At 40.0% G+C, this 16,028-nt stretch overlaps 1 protein-coding gene across 1 annotated transcript in view; it reads right to left on the reverse strand.

The window, feature by feature from the left end:
* Positions 1-14,066, reverse strand: part of LOC105919945 (inactive rhomboid protein 2) — a 49,460-nt gene extending 35,394 nt beyond the window's left edge. Inside the window, exon 1 of the mRNA XM_036129609.1 lies at positions 13,888-14,066. The gene's annotated coding sequence lies outside the window, so the exon portion shown is untranslated. The remainder of the gene's footprint in view (positions 1-13,887) is intronic.
* Positions 14,067-16,028: the final 1,962 nt, after the last annotated feature.

Raw genomic sequence — 16,028 nt, forward strand, 5'->3', positions numbered from 1 at the left:
GCTGAGGCAGAATCTCCGTTGTGACCTACAATACTTCAAACTTGAAAATCTGAAAAAGCCCCCCATTGAACAACATGGGGATACAGGTTTTTAAAGGCCTTTTTCAGATTTTCTCAAATGAGATTCTGTGCAAGTATCAATCATTGTTTGTCTACCATTGGCAAACTAATGTCATATCCCATTGATTAAAAACAACTTACACTGGTAATGTTATATGTGCGGGATACAGCTTATGTTGTTGGATATTAAATGCCTATACTTTTCCAAGAAACTAACATTAAAAGGCAAGTAAGGTTTATTTCAAAAATAACTTTTCAGCAAGACAATTCAAACCTACCACTTTACACTTCTTCCAATATTCTGAGACAGACTGGACAGTTTGTGCACTGGTTTTAAAAGAAAAAATGAAACATATGACAGGCAAATGGAAGTAGCTGAACACTTAGCCCAGTGTCTGCAACAGGGGACAGCGACAGAGAGCCCAGCTGTCAACACTTGGGCATGATGGCTTTCAGAGACGTGTCCTCCAGCAATGTCATGTTCAATATTTGGTAAAGGTGTGTGTTCTCACTATGTAGCTCAAAATGAGACTTAAATGCGTGTTTTTGACCTCCATATCTTTGTGTAAACTCATCTAAATTTTAGATTTGTGCTAATTTTATCTGTTCCTGTTCATTTATATTTTACCTGTGGTGAAAAACTAATATCTGGAGATATTAGCTGCTATTTTCTAATGAACTTCCATGTAACTACTATAAAGTTGGTTGATGCTGTGGGAGAGTACTTCCAGGTCCGGATGGCATCAGCTCCAGGCTCCTGAGGTGCTGCGCGGATCAGCTATGTGTCATCATGGGGCAAATCTTTAACATCAGTCTGAAGCAGAGGAAAGTACCACAGCTGTGGAAAATCTCCTGAGTGGTGCCAGTGCTCAAGATGGCACACTACAAAGACCTCAAAGGCTACAAGCCAGTAGTAACATCACACCTGAAAAAGACCCTCAAGAGGCTGATCCCCAACCATCTTCGTCTCCTGGTGAAGTCCCCTCTGCAGCAGGGGTGGTCCTAGCCTGTTTGGCACCGTGGGCAAACAAGCTGTTGCAGAGCTGGAGAGCTCTTTCAGTGACAGACTGCTGCATCCTAGATTCACAAAGGAGCAATTCCACCGGTCGATTCTCCAAGCTGCTGTTAGACTTTAGAACCTCTGCTGCTCACAACAGACTCAGTAGGTACATTTACATGGACAAAAGTAATCGGAATAAAGGGCCGATCGGGATAAAAAACGTCATGTAAACAAGCCCATCGGAATATTATGATTGCATTAAGCTCAAACAGAATAAAATAGTATTCCGAATGAGAGAAGTGGTTCATGGCGATCGATAATCTGATCAACGTGCATATAAACGCTTGAATCGGGCAAACTGACCCGCCCGACGTAAACGTGACGTAAACACGCATCGGTGAGTGCAAGAAATATGTCGGGAAGCAAAACGGTCGGGGCTCCTAACACAACCTTTCTGTTCAAAAAAATAAAATTGCACAGAATTATTGCTTACTCAGCAACGTTTCAACTGTAATTAGAGCATCGTGAAGTGCAACCTGGGCGCTCGGAAGACAATAATCTTTCTTTGTTCGCAATTTCTTGTTGTTTAGGAAAAACAACAAGTTTTTGTTTTTCTTCTGTGTGTTTTTTAGGGGAATTTGATAACTGCGCATGTCAGAGTGGTTCTATTCTGAATAAAACCAGGTGCATATACATGCACATTATGATTGGATTAATCGATTGTGCGCCCATATAAATGGTACAATCTGATTTTTAAAACTGAATACATTTTAATCCGATCATGAAATTTTGTGCATGTAAACTTAGCTACCAAGTGTTCAGAACATGCTAATTGTTCCACAAGTTCTTGGTCTGATCATCTGATCTCAGGTGCTACAGTCCATTTGAACACATTTTAGCTACTCTGAGGTGTTTGCTTTTACAATCATGTATATTGCATAGTTTTCTCACATATAGACCGCCGTCTTCATTCTAGTTGAATACTGCATTTTTATCTAAAATGCCATATTATCAATTAATCTTTTTGCAATATTTTCACTTTCTAATTTTTTTCTACTCTGCTTTACAACTTAATTTTAAATTACCTTTTTTTTTTTAATTCATATTACATAATCGTGTGTGTAACTCTAGGGAAATTTGTGTGACAGTGGCAAAAACACAGATAGAATACACCATTGTGGGAAAATGGGTATTTCTGTTTCTAAAATATTTTAAATGACAGTATTTCTAGTTATAAATATAATTCAAAATTAGATTAAATCTGTATTGGCAAATCAGAGATCAGAAACTGGCCATAGAGTTCTGTTCCGTGCATCTTTAATGACACAGGTCCTTCAAAAAGAAAAAGCCTTTGGGGGGTTTTTCTTCTATCACCTTTTTGGCCACAGCAATCAGTAATGTAAAGGGCTGTCTGGTAGCAAAGATATTTTATTTTACCCCTCATTTTCAAATAGTTCAAATCCCGCAATAAAAACCTTGCTGCCCAAACTATCAGAGCTTTCAGAGAGAGCCTGAGCCGTTAACAGATGATCAGCAGGGACAAGAGTGAGAGAGAATCGTCCAGTATACAGGCCGGCAGCAACATTGCACCCATGATAGAGAAGGAAAATTACTTTTGGACTCAAACATTCAGGGACAATCACAACCTCTATGTCAACACAGACAACATCCAATGATAAACCTCCACAACAGCTAGATGGGTGAAGAGTGTATTTGTGTGAAAACTAAGCAGCAGCTACCAATGACTGAAGTCGTACAAAAGACCAGAAGGCAGAGAGTGAGAAAGAGCTGCAGAGTACAACCGTGCAGCCTGCCAGTGCTGCTTTTCAATAAATCAAGTCAAAAACAAAAAGGGTCAATCGGGTTGTATCCAAGGAATAGACAACAATTTTATTTTTTACTTTAACTTCTATGTTGCAGACTATGGAACTGGAATACTACACTAAAGTTTCAAGTTTTATACATACAGCAAGTTACTTGACCCCATTCCCGACACACCTTATTTGAAGGCATTGTGCTCTTTGGGTTTGGCCACTATTGTGTGAAAAATGTTTTCATAAGTAGGCCATCCAACACTTATTTACTAAAACTATGCTACAAATGTTGTTTTACTGTATTTCAAAATAATACTGTATGAATTGGCGCTATATAAATAAAATTTAATTATATGAGATGGCACTTGTCAAAGTGCTAATATCGTCATTGCAGTGGTCAATTTGTTGCTTTACCCATTTCGTACCCAATGGAGCTGTCCTCTGCAGGTCATTTTCCAGCGTTAATTTGTACCCGAAGCAGAACCAAGTATTGCGGACCCTAGTGTAACTTAACACTGGAGGAAGTGCTCAATGGGGAAAGAATCAATGAGTTGCTAATATTTAAACAGATGACAGTTTGTGCCGTCTGGCATGTTTTCTCCTTGACTGTTGCAGATAAAGGAGCTTCAATTGTCTTTTTAAAACTGTCTTTAAATATAGTTCCTGTATGTTGTAGGTGCTAACACAGCTACCATCATCACACCTTTTCACAATTATTTTTAGCCCTTTAACGCATTTACTATACAGTATACTTAGAGTCTCTAGGAGTGCAGAAAGTTTTTGTGTAGTCTGTCCAGGTGCTATGTAGATAATCTTTATACTCTGTGTCATATTTCTCAAGCCATTCAATTTTCTCTGTTTTATATTCTTTTTAAAACATTTTTTTACCAATAACATCACAGTATTTGTTATTTTTCTTCGTTGGAGCGATTTTGAATACCAAGCAGAATCATGCCGAAGCTACAGGTCTAAATGTTCGGTGGTCCACTACATCGTCCTCCAGCATCCTACAAAAACTTATGAGGGCGGGATGTGAAGTGCCTCCTTTAGATTTAAAGAGACGGCACCAAAACCAGTTGCTCTCAGATGCACCTCAGAACAAGGGTAAAAAGGGGGAACACGGGGGTAAATTAACAAGGAATTCAGACCAAAGCATTGCAGTTTAACTTTATATAGACCACAACATAATCATTTCAGTGTGAAAAGAAAAACTGAAAAACACGATATGTCCCCTTTAAAGGTTACGCCTGTTTTATTGCTGTGGTAGCTATTGCTAACTTCCAAGTCCTTTGGAATGGACACACCCGGATTGCAAGAGGTTGACTCCACATTACCAAAAAACAAAAAGACTTCTTGTCATCAATACTCAGATATCTCTGAATCCTTGTCTTTTTGTTATTGATGTAGACAAAACTGATTACAGACATCAAGGTACAAATCAAAAACATTTTGAAACACAAACTAAATTTGCAAAAAACATTAATCAAACTATGGTAAAACTTTAAAAACTACAGCTGGCAGGCTAAGAGAATCATGTTTTTTTGTTGTTGTTGTGAACCTGAGCTGCAAAGCAGTTGAAAGCTAACATTTTTAAAGTGTACTTTATACGTGAAATACATATTTCTGATAATCATTATAGCTAAAGCAGGAATATAGTGTTTTTACTTCGCGTTTTAAAATCAAATGGTTTATGTTTGCATTTTATTTTTGAATTTTTGTGCAAATACTGTTACACCATGAAACTGTGGTATATTGGCCAAAGTTGGCATACCGTCATCACACCAGCCTGTGGCTAGTTATGATATCTCACTATGTGGGAAATGCAACAGTTTTTGTGTCACATTTTCCAAACTTCTACTTTGTCAATTCATCAGTGGCCACTTGTTGAATGGATCACAAGAAAAACAACTAAAAGGCAAACATTTTAACTGGAAGATGTAAAGTGTAATCTGATCAAAGCATAATGCTCAGGTTGTACCTCAAAATCGTACCTCCCTTTCCTATTCAAAAAGTCATGTGACAGTTTTTAGTAATTCCACATCTGATTTAACCAAATTATTACACATACATTATATGACTGAAAACAAAGACATACATATCAGGTAAGATAATATACACTCTTTAACAAAACAGCTCCACAACAATACAACAATGCACGGACAGCCTAAACAGAGACTATTGTCTGTGGAGATTAAATTTGTTCTTAATGTTCTAAATGGCACAATACACTCTCACTCTACAATAGTTCAAGTTCAAGTGTTCCTTGGGTACAAGTGGCCAACTCTATTACCTTTAACTCATTACAGTTTATAAAGCTTTAGCTCTTTAAAACTTATGTAACTTTTTTACTTCTATTTAAAACTGTTTTTTTTTTTTTTACATTACCCTTTTTGCAATGTGACACTGTAGTATCCAACCCCTTAAGGGCCAACAGTAGATTACAGGTTACAGAAATAAATTCTGGCTTTACTGACCAAACTGAATTGTTTGCCAGCACGTTCATGTGCTTGGAGAGAGCAGCAAAAGAAGTCGCCCCCTCATTGTTTTCTTTTTTTTTTTTTTTTTTTTACAACTGCACAATCTTTAGGCGATGACTTGGAACATATGCTGCCTTCTGTGCAGATTTAAAAACAGAACCGTTTCTTCGTGCAAACAAAATCAATGGATGTGTTGCACACAGTCTGAATTCAGGTTCCTGAACATGACATTTCAAGTGAAAAAGCATGAATCCAGCCAAGTAGGAAATGCTGCACCTTTTTTCCCAGAATGTGCATGCCCGGACTTGAGTGGCTGCTTGCTACTCTACAGTGTCTCAGTCCCAGTCTTGTAACTGATCTGAGAATTCCTCACTATCCATCAGATCCGATCTCCATAACTACAGTGTGCCCACACTGACTAGACACACTCATCACGCATACATGTTGCAATGTGTCACCCAAACTGCTAAACGGAGACAATCGTGGCAGAAATTGCTGCTAGCTAGCCCAGCTTGCATTGTCAAACCGACGAACCGTGGTTCTCACTCACAGTCAGCTACGAACAGCAGCGCCAGACAGAACACGAGGAAAGACATTCTGTCCTCTAGGAACTGGCGAGGAAACTACATGGAAACGGACTTGTGCCGACTGTCGACACAAAGTGCTCCCTCCACCGTTGGGAGTTAAACACAGGCCTCTGGAGTGCTTCTAAGAGTTAAACGCTGAGACCTTAGAGCGGTTCTGCAACACTGTGGCCAGCATGGGAGAGTAGGAGAGCTGCATCCTAAGGCGTGACATGTGCGATACTAAAATAAGGTGCTATTAATAGAAAGAAAACGTTTGCTTCAAGTCGTGCAGTCTGAAGACAAGGTAAAGGTGTAACAGACTGCAATACACATGATGTATGTAGACAGTGAAATTATTAAGTGTAACATACTGCTTTATGGGCCGTTTGTAAGATGAACTGTGTTATTCTGCAGTAGCATGCTGAGTAGAAGCATCCTGCTCCACCATCTGCTTGATTCCATAAACTAATAGACAAAGGTGTGTTCATGTCACTTTGGATAACTGGCTGAAGCATTTGCATGTTTTATTATCTGAAACAGCATGAGCAGAAGCAAGCTTCAGCTCCAAATTGTCTTTTATTTTAAGCTCTATTTTACTTACAGAAGTTAAAAAAAAATAAACAATATGCCTGCCCTGAAGTTCTTCTTATACTGTAAAGCGTTTTCTCAAACTGTGTCTCAGATTAAAACAGGTTCAGGGCTCTAAATATCAACATTACCTCTATTATTCACCGATTTAAGAAAACTGGTCTAACCACAATAAAAACCATCTAGTTTCTGTCCAAACCCACGCCTGGTTGGGAACCCCAGAGAGGCGCAGCTCCACAAGTTAGAATATTACTCAAAGGTTAACCTACTTTCAGACATTTAATTCCAAAAGAGAAACTTTGATCATTAGAACACAATGTGATTTGTTTCAATCATTGCATTTTGAAAAATTTAGATGATTTTTCAAGTTACAAATAGTCACTGTTAAAGAAACTGGCTGTTGACTTCCTGACGAAGTGGGAATATTACATTTTCTGTCTAGAAATGTTCACAGATTGCTGTAAAACAAACAGTTTCCCCTCCACAAAGTGTTGCGTAAAGGCACATTAGCTGAAAAATGAGTGGAAGGAAAAAGTCTGGGTGAAAATCTGGAAAAAGCAAAGGAGAGAACCACAGCCTTGAGAGTAATATGAAGCACAGCCCATTCAAGTGTTAGGGAGAGATTCAGAAGGCGTGGTCTGCGGCTGGAGATAGCCGGCCCTTTTTCTGTGATCTAAATGTGCGTGTTTGCTTTTTTTAAACACCTTACGATCAACTGAAAGCTCCTGACATGAAATAACAAGTTGAGGTTGAACACCGATACTCCTCCCCTGATCCCCCAGGGAGGTGAACCGGTACCCTCAGTGAACTGCAGGCAGATTCAGGATTGCAGAATGAGTGTGACGTGGGGATTTTCAAGCAAATACAGCAGCTGCTGCACTAAAACTCTGCACAGAGGAGAAGAGTCACGTGATCTTAGACGCATTGCTCAACGCAGTGTGATTCCGATAATCACGCATTGAGGACGTTGCCCAACAACTTTGCATCTGGACAGTCAGCATCATGACAAAGTTTAGCGCTATAGGGGATTTACCCTCGGGGGAAATCTTGCACTCGTCTTACACATTTCTCCAGAGTAGTGATTGTCACATACTGGAGGTCTCTGTATTTTATTGATGATGAGGTAACACGTGCCATCTTTCCAGAGAGAGAGAGAGAGAGTGTGCTGTGTCTGCAGGCAGTGAACATTGTTGTATTTTATCTTTTGTTTTGACTGCAGGGGTGCATATAGTTTATAAAATGTAGCAATTCTAAAAACTGTTATAAAATGTAAAATGTTTCTGGGTAATCTTCAGAGAAACAGCTTCATTGTATTAAGAGAGAAAACAATAAAAGTTACATTTTTGACCCATTTTGTTGGGAATGGAGGGGGGCACAAAATTATTTTCATTCTTCAAAAAGGAGGGTTTGAGAACCAGTACTCTAGTGAATGTTGCACGTTGTAAGCCCACCCCTATGGATCTGGGACCCCAGCAACATGATCTGAATGCACACTTGAAAGGACATAGGGCTCTGCAAGGAGGTGTTCGTGGATCATATCCAGGATATGAGCTACAACTGTAGCGTTTCTTGTGTTAAGACTCTGTTTCAGTCTAACAGCAAATTTTAGAGCGCATTTTGCTTCCCTCGGCTGATAAAGATTTATGGAGATGTCGATTTCATTTTCTAGAAGGACTTGGCACCAACTCACATGGTCAAGAGTACTAATATCTACTTAAATGATCATGGCATCACTCTGCTGGATTGGCAGGAAACAGGCCTGAAAGTCAACGCCATAGAGAATCAATGTGCTGTTGTTAAGAGGAAGATGAGCCGTCATATGAGCTGAAGGCTACTGGTTAAAGTAACCTCACTTTTTTTTTTTTAATACAGAAGGGGCTTTTCAATTTTCAAAAGATCCTTTAATGGGCTGTCACGAAACCGAATGTCAAACACGTGGTTGCATGATAGTCACTGTGCATTTCCTGATTTTAAAATCATCCGGCTCACTGTAAAGATGGCTGTTGCCTCAGAGACAGGCGTGGGCCTGGGATGCACAATATGTTAGTGGAAGCATACAGACTGAGCTGTTACTCACTTCTTTTGCTGCAATGCTAAGTTTTTTTTTTCCTGTGCTTGCACAAGGAATTTCCTTGCTTTCTCGGCTGCTTTCAACACCTGCAGAATGTCGGCGGGACGTCCCAAAAGGTTGCACTTTGTTGCGTGGCTGTAAATCAGATTTGATCGTTTTAATTAGGTGCCACGTGTTAGATAAATAACAACAAGGCGTGTTTTGGTCTAAGATGCGAGTAGAAGAGGAAATGAATGTCAGGTAAGGAGCCCACATACGTTCTGTAAAAAGTACAAGTAGGGGCAGTTTGCGACAGGGCTGCCAAAACTAATGCACTTAGTTGCTGGAGCCAATTCTCTGTGCTAGATTGGCGAGCCATCTGCCTGCACACAGAAAAGGAGTTGTGTTCTTTAATCAACACAATGGCTGCAGCAGCATTTGAGAGCAATTCAACAACAAGCCCGTCATCTATAGGTAATAATGCAAAGCATAAATCAATAATAAAACATAAAGTTTCTCTTGGAAAGAAGCTAGCATAAGCACTTTTAGAGCCTATAATGCCTGATGTAAAAAAAAAAAAAAACTGCCAGAAATGTTGTTCTTAAATGAGGCAGCATTGTTTTAGTCCCCCAGGTTCAGCTCCGGTCTGATACTGACTTGTTTCCTGGGTGATCCGGTCATAAATGGACGTCTACTTCAGTTTACGAATACACACACACACACACACACACACACACACACAGATCTGAAGCGGCTTCCAGCACCGCCGTCATTAAAAAGCAAAGCTATTGTCCTAAATCAGTAGGAGGTGATAAGTTTCAGCTCTGCAAGAAGATTATAACACTTTCTGCCTCGTGTATGAAAGCAGTCTCTGTCCTTTACTCTGTTGCTCCTGCAAACCAGCCAAAATGTTTTAACCTGCAACTGTATATTGGATTGATATCTCCAGAAAGCAACGCCCCAGCCTAGCAGAGAGCCTCAGTTTCACACCAGTAGTGGCGGTTCTCACACCAGAGGGTGGGAAAATGGACACACAGCGACACAAAAGCAAACGTGAACCCCATCAAGTTCTGCTAGTTCTTATTTTTCCACATCTGCCTTGATGTTGCAGTGGGTTCTTATTACGTACGCATGAATGTGCAGAGATGTGAAGGTATAAACTATAACCATTAGAGATCTGTTGGACAAACTCAGTTAAAACACCTTGAGAACCCACTGGAGATGCTAAATGCCACAAAACCATGTAGCGTGGTAGTTTTGATTGGTCCCACTTACAGAGAGGCTGAAAGGCCACTCAGCGAGGAGGAAGCCATTATGCCAAAAGCAACAAAAAATTGTGGTTTGCAAATTCCCAAATATACATATTGTGTGCTGTGACGAAACTAAAACTGACATACCATGGTGCATTTGGAGGAAAAGGGGTGAAGCTTTGAAGCCGGGGAACACAAAGTCAACTGTGATGCATAGAAGTGGCCACATCATGTCCTGGGCATGTTTTACTGCAGGGGAGAACTGATGCACGTCACAAAATAGATGACGTCATGAAGAAAAAACAGAACGTGGAAATACTGAAGCATCATCTCATGATAAGAGTAGAAAGTTGAGTCTTGGGGGTAAAAATAATCTTCCAAATGGACACCAACTCTAAACAAATGACCAAAAAGAATTACAAATGAGCCTAAAAAGAAACCAAATAATGTTCTGGAGAGGCTTCCACAAAGCCCTGACCTCGATCCCAAAAACTGTTGTGACAGAGCTAGAAAAGTGTGCGAGGACGACAGACAGTCTGGCAGAAAAACGGACCACAACTCCTGAAAACTATTGTGAGGAAATTATGGAAGAACGCTCTAAACATTTGACTTAGGTCATTAAATATAAAACCCACTTCTGCTAAACACTAAAAAAAATGTAAACGAATGTAAACTTCTGGCTTTAAATAAATAAAGTGGTACTAACATTATTCTGGCATTTGACAAACAATTTTGATAATCCAAACTGAGCTTAAACAGAAAAGGAGTAATGTCAGCCAGTGAAGAAAAAGAAAAATGTTAAAAGGTGTAGCTATGTAAACTTCTGGTTTCAACTGCAATCTATAAATCCACCTTTCCAAACAGGGATTGGACAACGGAAGTTAAAATATCTAATCTAAAAACATCAACAACAGAAGAAAAAAAAACACAAGTTTTAAAAATAATAATAATAATAATAATAATAATAATAATAATAATAAGTCAGATTTGAGCATTTTTACATTATGCTAAATGATTAAAAATGATTGAATATTAAAAAGAAAGGAACTGACCTGCAACTGTACATAGTGACTGTCACCTCCAGAAAACTACAGGCAGAAAGCCTCAGTTTCACACCAGCAGTGCCGGTTGTCACACCACAAAGTGAGGAAATGGACATTAAGCAGTACAAAAATAAACGTCTACGCCATCAACTTCTGCTAGTTCTTCTTTTTCACATCTGCCTTGATGTTGCAGTGCGTTCTTACACAGCGTACGCATGAATGTGCAGAGATCTACGTGGCCCGATCATCTCTCGTCACCTTCATGCTGACACAATTCACACTTTCCACACCGGCTTTTGCCGCTTCTTAACGCGTTCTTACACTGTAGAGACAGATGCATAACCGACCAGCGGACTCTTTGGATCACAGAGGGACAACTATTTTGTTTTTAAAGAGCTCCATTGCTGAACTCTTGATCTACTTTAACTGTTATGCTCCTCTAAAGCAGTTGTGATATTAATCTTCGAAAAGGTGCAGTGGGAAAATATATTACTAATTACTAGCTAAAACATTTTAAGAAGGCTACTACAGAATGAAATGCTACAACGGAACCGGCATCAATCATGTCGACATTACCGCCCACTTTCAGCCACAAATGTTGATAAAACAGACAGATGCTGCTGTGGGAGGAAAATACCATCACGCTACATTTCCTCTGTGCGAAAGACAAAGAAAAAAGAAAGACCTGTACTGTTTCTAACTACTTTATCTGAGCACATCTGTATGCCGGAGGCAAGCAAAACTGCACCCGAAATTAACCTCACCACAAACTCTTTAGAGTTCATGGAGATAATCACCTAGAGGAGCATCTGAGGTGTTATTCTTTAAAGAAACAAAGATCCAGTCCTATTTTTTTATCTGACAAAAGTAAACCGACAAGCAACATGTCAGCTGGAGCCGGTAGGTTTCCAGCTGAGTTACGTTTGAACCTAACGGGGTTCGACCTGCGGCGTTTGAATCGGTTCAACGTTGAAGTCCCCCGAGCCACGGAGGCTGCTGCGAATGCAAAGCTGGAGGTAAGGGTAGCAATGGTTGTCTTCAGAACGTCAGCTGGATCTGATCTCGAAAAGAGGTGCAGGATGCAGACCTACCTGTAGAGTGTTGTTTCTCTTTAAAAGCACTTTAATGGCCTGGCTCCACCTTATTTGCCTGAACCACCGTCCTCTGGATCTACGCTCCAGCAATGATCTAATCACATGTCATTTATTCAGGCTGGCTTTTATTAGCAACTAACACCCCTCAATTCTATTTCAATCTTGATTGCCTGCTTTGTTTTGATTCTCTCTGAATGTTTTTGTGTGTTGTTATGGGCTACATAAATAAACAATGGATTACTTCATTAATACGGGAATGACATGAAAGTGGGGCTGAGCAATATGGCTTGAAAATAAAACCTCAGAGTTTATTATAGCAAATCTGATTAATACATTTTTGCTCCTCCTTCACAAAAAGAAATTATTTTAAAAACTTGCTTTTATGTCAAAATATTCATCTGGGAGCGGACCTGAATTCAAAGTGCAACTAAATACAAGCTGTGAAAGAGGCTTGTAAAACGATATGGCGACCCTGCTGTAAACAACGAAAATGAATAAAATGCTTGCCGCTAGTGGTTTTACACAATGAGCCAAGAACAGGCTTCAGTTGTGTAACATAAAATAAGTAAATTAGTAAGTTAATAACGCAATATTTTGACAATATACAGCATTTTCCTAAACATATATTCAGCATTGCATGCTATTCTCCTCATGGAAGCCCAATGAGTTCATTAGCAAAACAAAATCCCCATTTACCAAAAATGAAACCTTTAAAAATTGTTAATTCAAGACTAAGTCGATTTATCGCCCAACCCTACATGAAATAATTTGAAACGGCCTCAATTATCTGTAATTGTTTTACTTCATATGTTTGATTTTTTTTTTTTGTGTGCCTGTCATTTAATCTAATGTATATCTGTTCAATGTGTAATTTTGCTGCCTCTTGGCAAGGACTCCCTTGAAAAAGAGGTCTTTAATCTCAATGGGGTTCTTTCCCTGGTTAAATAAAGGTTAAAAAAAAAACATGAAAGCAAGGGGGCATAAAACAACAATGCGTAGGAACAAATTGGAACTCTGGACCAATATTATAAATAAAAAATACCAACAGATGTGATCAAAAGACCTCTGATCCTTTTCCTATTGCCCTATGTGACGTCACCGGAGGCGTGTGGGCGTGTCTGTCTTGTTTTTGGAAAGGTAGATTCTGTTTTGACCAAGCGAAGCAGAGAAAACAACTGATCAACTATATCATTTACACCATTAAATACGGTTGTACGAGTGGCAAACCACATCTAACGCACGTTTAGTTGTTTATTGTTGTGTTTTGTTTGTTTGTTTTTTACAGAACAGTCTGGGTAAGAGCTTTGGTAGAAACCAATGTCAGAAGTGTTACCAAACCAAAACTAATAGATGACTTCACGGGATTGCGGCGGAGGGGAATCACACTAAAAAAAATACCACACAGGCAGCTGCTGTTTGCCTTTGTTACTTCTTCATGTTTAGGATTTAAACCCAAACTATATTTTCGTGTTGAGCTTCACAAAGTTGGTTGTATTATGGGTTCCCTGTAACGTTTTAAGTTTAACTTGCCAGGGACCTGAAGCTGTCCTGTCACTTTGAGTCAGAGCGCACACATGACCTCCTTCCTCCTCTGAAGACAGATGGAGGTCAGCAACCTGGCGGACATGGCGTAACTTTAGAGGGACAGCAGCCGCCCGCAGCGGCAGGAGAACCCAGAGGAACAACTGGACCTGTTTGCACTGAGACGGGCGGGGAGAGCAACAAAGGGCTTGCCGAGGCACGTCGGTCTCAGTGCGGTTACCGACACCGAGAAACTAACAACGCTGCTGCTATTCTTCAGCTTTCTGCTTGACTGGAGCTACAACAATGAAGCCCCGTTTGGACTCGGCACTTCCAGCCCAAAAAACACTGCCCGCTCTCTGGAAACACGCTGCTGTCCGTCCGCCACTTAGTTCCACCAGAAGGTGTGGGAATGTTGGACTCACCTCCGAGAAGAAGAAGTTGTCTTCCTATTCATGAGCAGGTGGTAAGTGTCCGGGAAGCTACGGAACGGTCAGTAACAGGCGAGCCGCGCGCTTCTCTACTTCCCTCTTTCTCTCTTCCAACATCCTTTTCTTCTTGCTGTAGCTCCAGACAGCGCAGAGAGGAGCCCAGGGGGGCGGAGCCATGTCTTATCTTCCCCTCAGGAGAGCCGCTGCCTGCCCGGGCCCGGTCCAACCGCCTCCAACACCCCGGAGCTGCGCGTGGAAACTACCCGCCGGAGTTACTCCTACACAAATATGCGCCGCGCAGCTTTTGGCCTCTGTTTACTTTCTGCTGCCGGGAAAGGCGGAAGCGTCATAGCTGTTGGCAACGTACACAAACGCTATCCACCCGACCAATAAGAAACAGCCGAATTTGGGCAAAACTAAAAATAAAAAGGACACTGCACAATGTGCAGAGGCGGGCCTTGCCGGCCCCGCCCCCTAGTGCCTGAAGCCCCGCCCCCTTGACCCCTCAAACCAGAAGAACTTCACCGGCAGAGCAGCAGCATGTCCAGCCCTCAGCCCATTATCAAGAGATAAACGTCACATTGTGTTTTTTGTTCGTTTGTTTTGTTTTTGCAAGATTTAAAACAGTTTTTTGCACACAAAAAAATAAATGAATAATAATAATAAAAAGATTTACGCTAATTTAAAATGTTTAATCAAGATAGCATTTTAGCAATACAGTTTAAAGCCACTTATTTCTCTACAAAGTCTGACTTGTAGAATGAAGACAAATTTCCATCTTATTAACATTGCTAAGAAATGCCTTTAATAGACACTGCATCCTGTAGAATACTGTACATCAATATTCGTTGGTTTTGCCATTATTTTGTAGTAAACACAAACTACAATGATCACATTCTGTCTACTAAAATGAGATGCAACATGTTAAAAGATACAGCCATATTTCTGTTACGGACAAGGCTTTTAAGACTACTACCAACACTGAAATTCTTAATTTTTTTTAATACTAGGTGTTTTTAATCCAAGTTAAAGCATGCGTATCGTTTCTGTCAATAATGAATTAGACCGAATTATTTTTGAATGAAAAAAAAAAAATCTAACAGTGATGCTGTATTGTTATTAAAGTCCTGGCTTTCACTCAAAATGGGTATATTTAAAGGTCATAGCATTTAAAATCATGCAAAGCTCCATTATCATAAAGTATAAAATATGTGTAAATCAAGGAGGCATACTGCTCCTTTGGTTTTCATATTACTTAAAAAAAAAATAAAAAAACTGATCCTACAATCGCTATTAAGCAGATTAGTAGAAATATTTTTATCACAGAACCACATCCTAAACCAAGTTGGCCACATATGCTCATTTTGTCCTTTTAATTCAACACTTTACAGAAACGATGTGCAAACATGTATACTACAGGTGTATATATATATATATATATATATATATATATTTATTTTTTTTTTTTTTTTCCTGGTGCTTTCAATGTGCACAATGTCTGGGGTGGGTGGGTGAAGGGGGGGGGGGGGACTTCCCATTAACTGGACCTGCATATGAGCAAGATGGAAAGTTGTTTGAGGTTTGTTTGTTTTACTAGCCCTGTGCCATCCAGGGCAGTGAGCCTTAACATCCACATCAAAAACAACCACAGATTAGCACATATAATTAAGAGCTGTATTATGTGTCAGAAACCGAGCCTATTATGTACAATGGTAATTGGGTGACAGTGATTTATGCATTTATTGTTGTAACACTCTCCTTTTTGGAATTGGTCAGGCTTTCCAGAGCTCAGCAACAACTAGCATAAAACGCTGCTGCTAGATTTTTAACCGGTGTAATAAAACATCCTCACATTTCTCCAACTTTGGCTTCCCGATCATGAACACATTTTTAAGTCTCTTAATAGTTTTGACGCTTCTCATCTATCTGAACTGCTTCGGTCGTATGCTCCATTGTGTTCCCTCACATCAGTAGACCAGATGTTTTTAGTGGTTCCACAGACGCGATGTAAACAGAGAGCTGACAGAACCCTTAGTTGCTCTCCTAAATTGCTGAATGCTTTGGACGTCAGACAGACTCCTTTGCTTAGGTCACATTCACCTCAACCCGATTTGAGATGCACGTCTTTTAGTAGA

Source organism: Fundulus heteroclitus, unplaced genomic scaffold (genome assembly GCF_011125445.2).
Source record: "Fundulus heteroclitus isolate FHET01 unplaced genomic scaffold, MU-UCD_Fhet_4.1 scaffold_192, whole genome shotgun sequence".
Lineage (NCBI taxonomy): Eukaryota > Metazoa > Chordata > Actinopteri > Cyprinodontiformes > Fundulidae > Fundulus > Fundulus heteroclitus.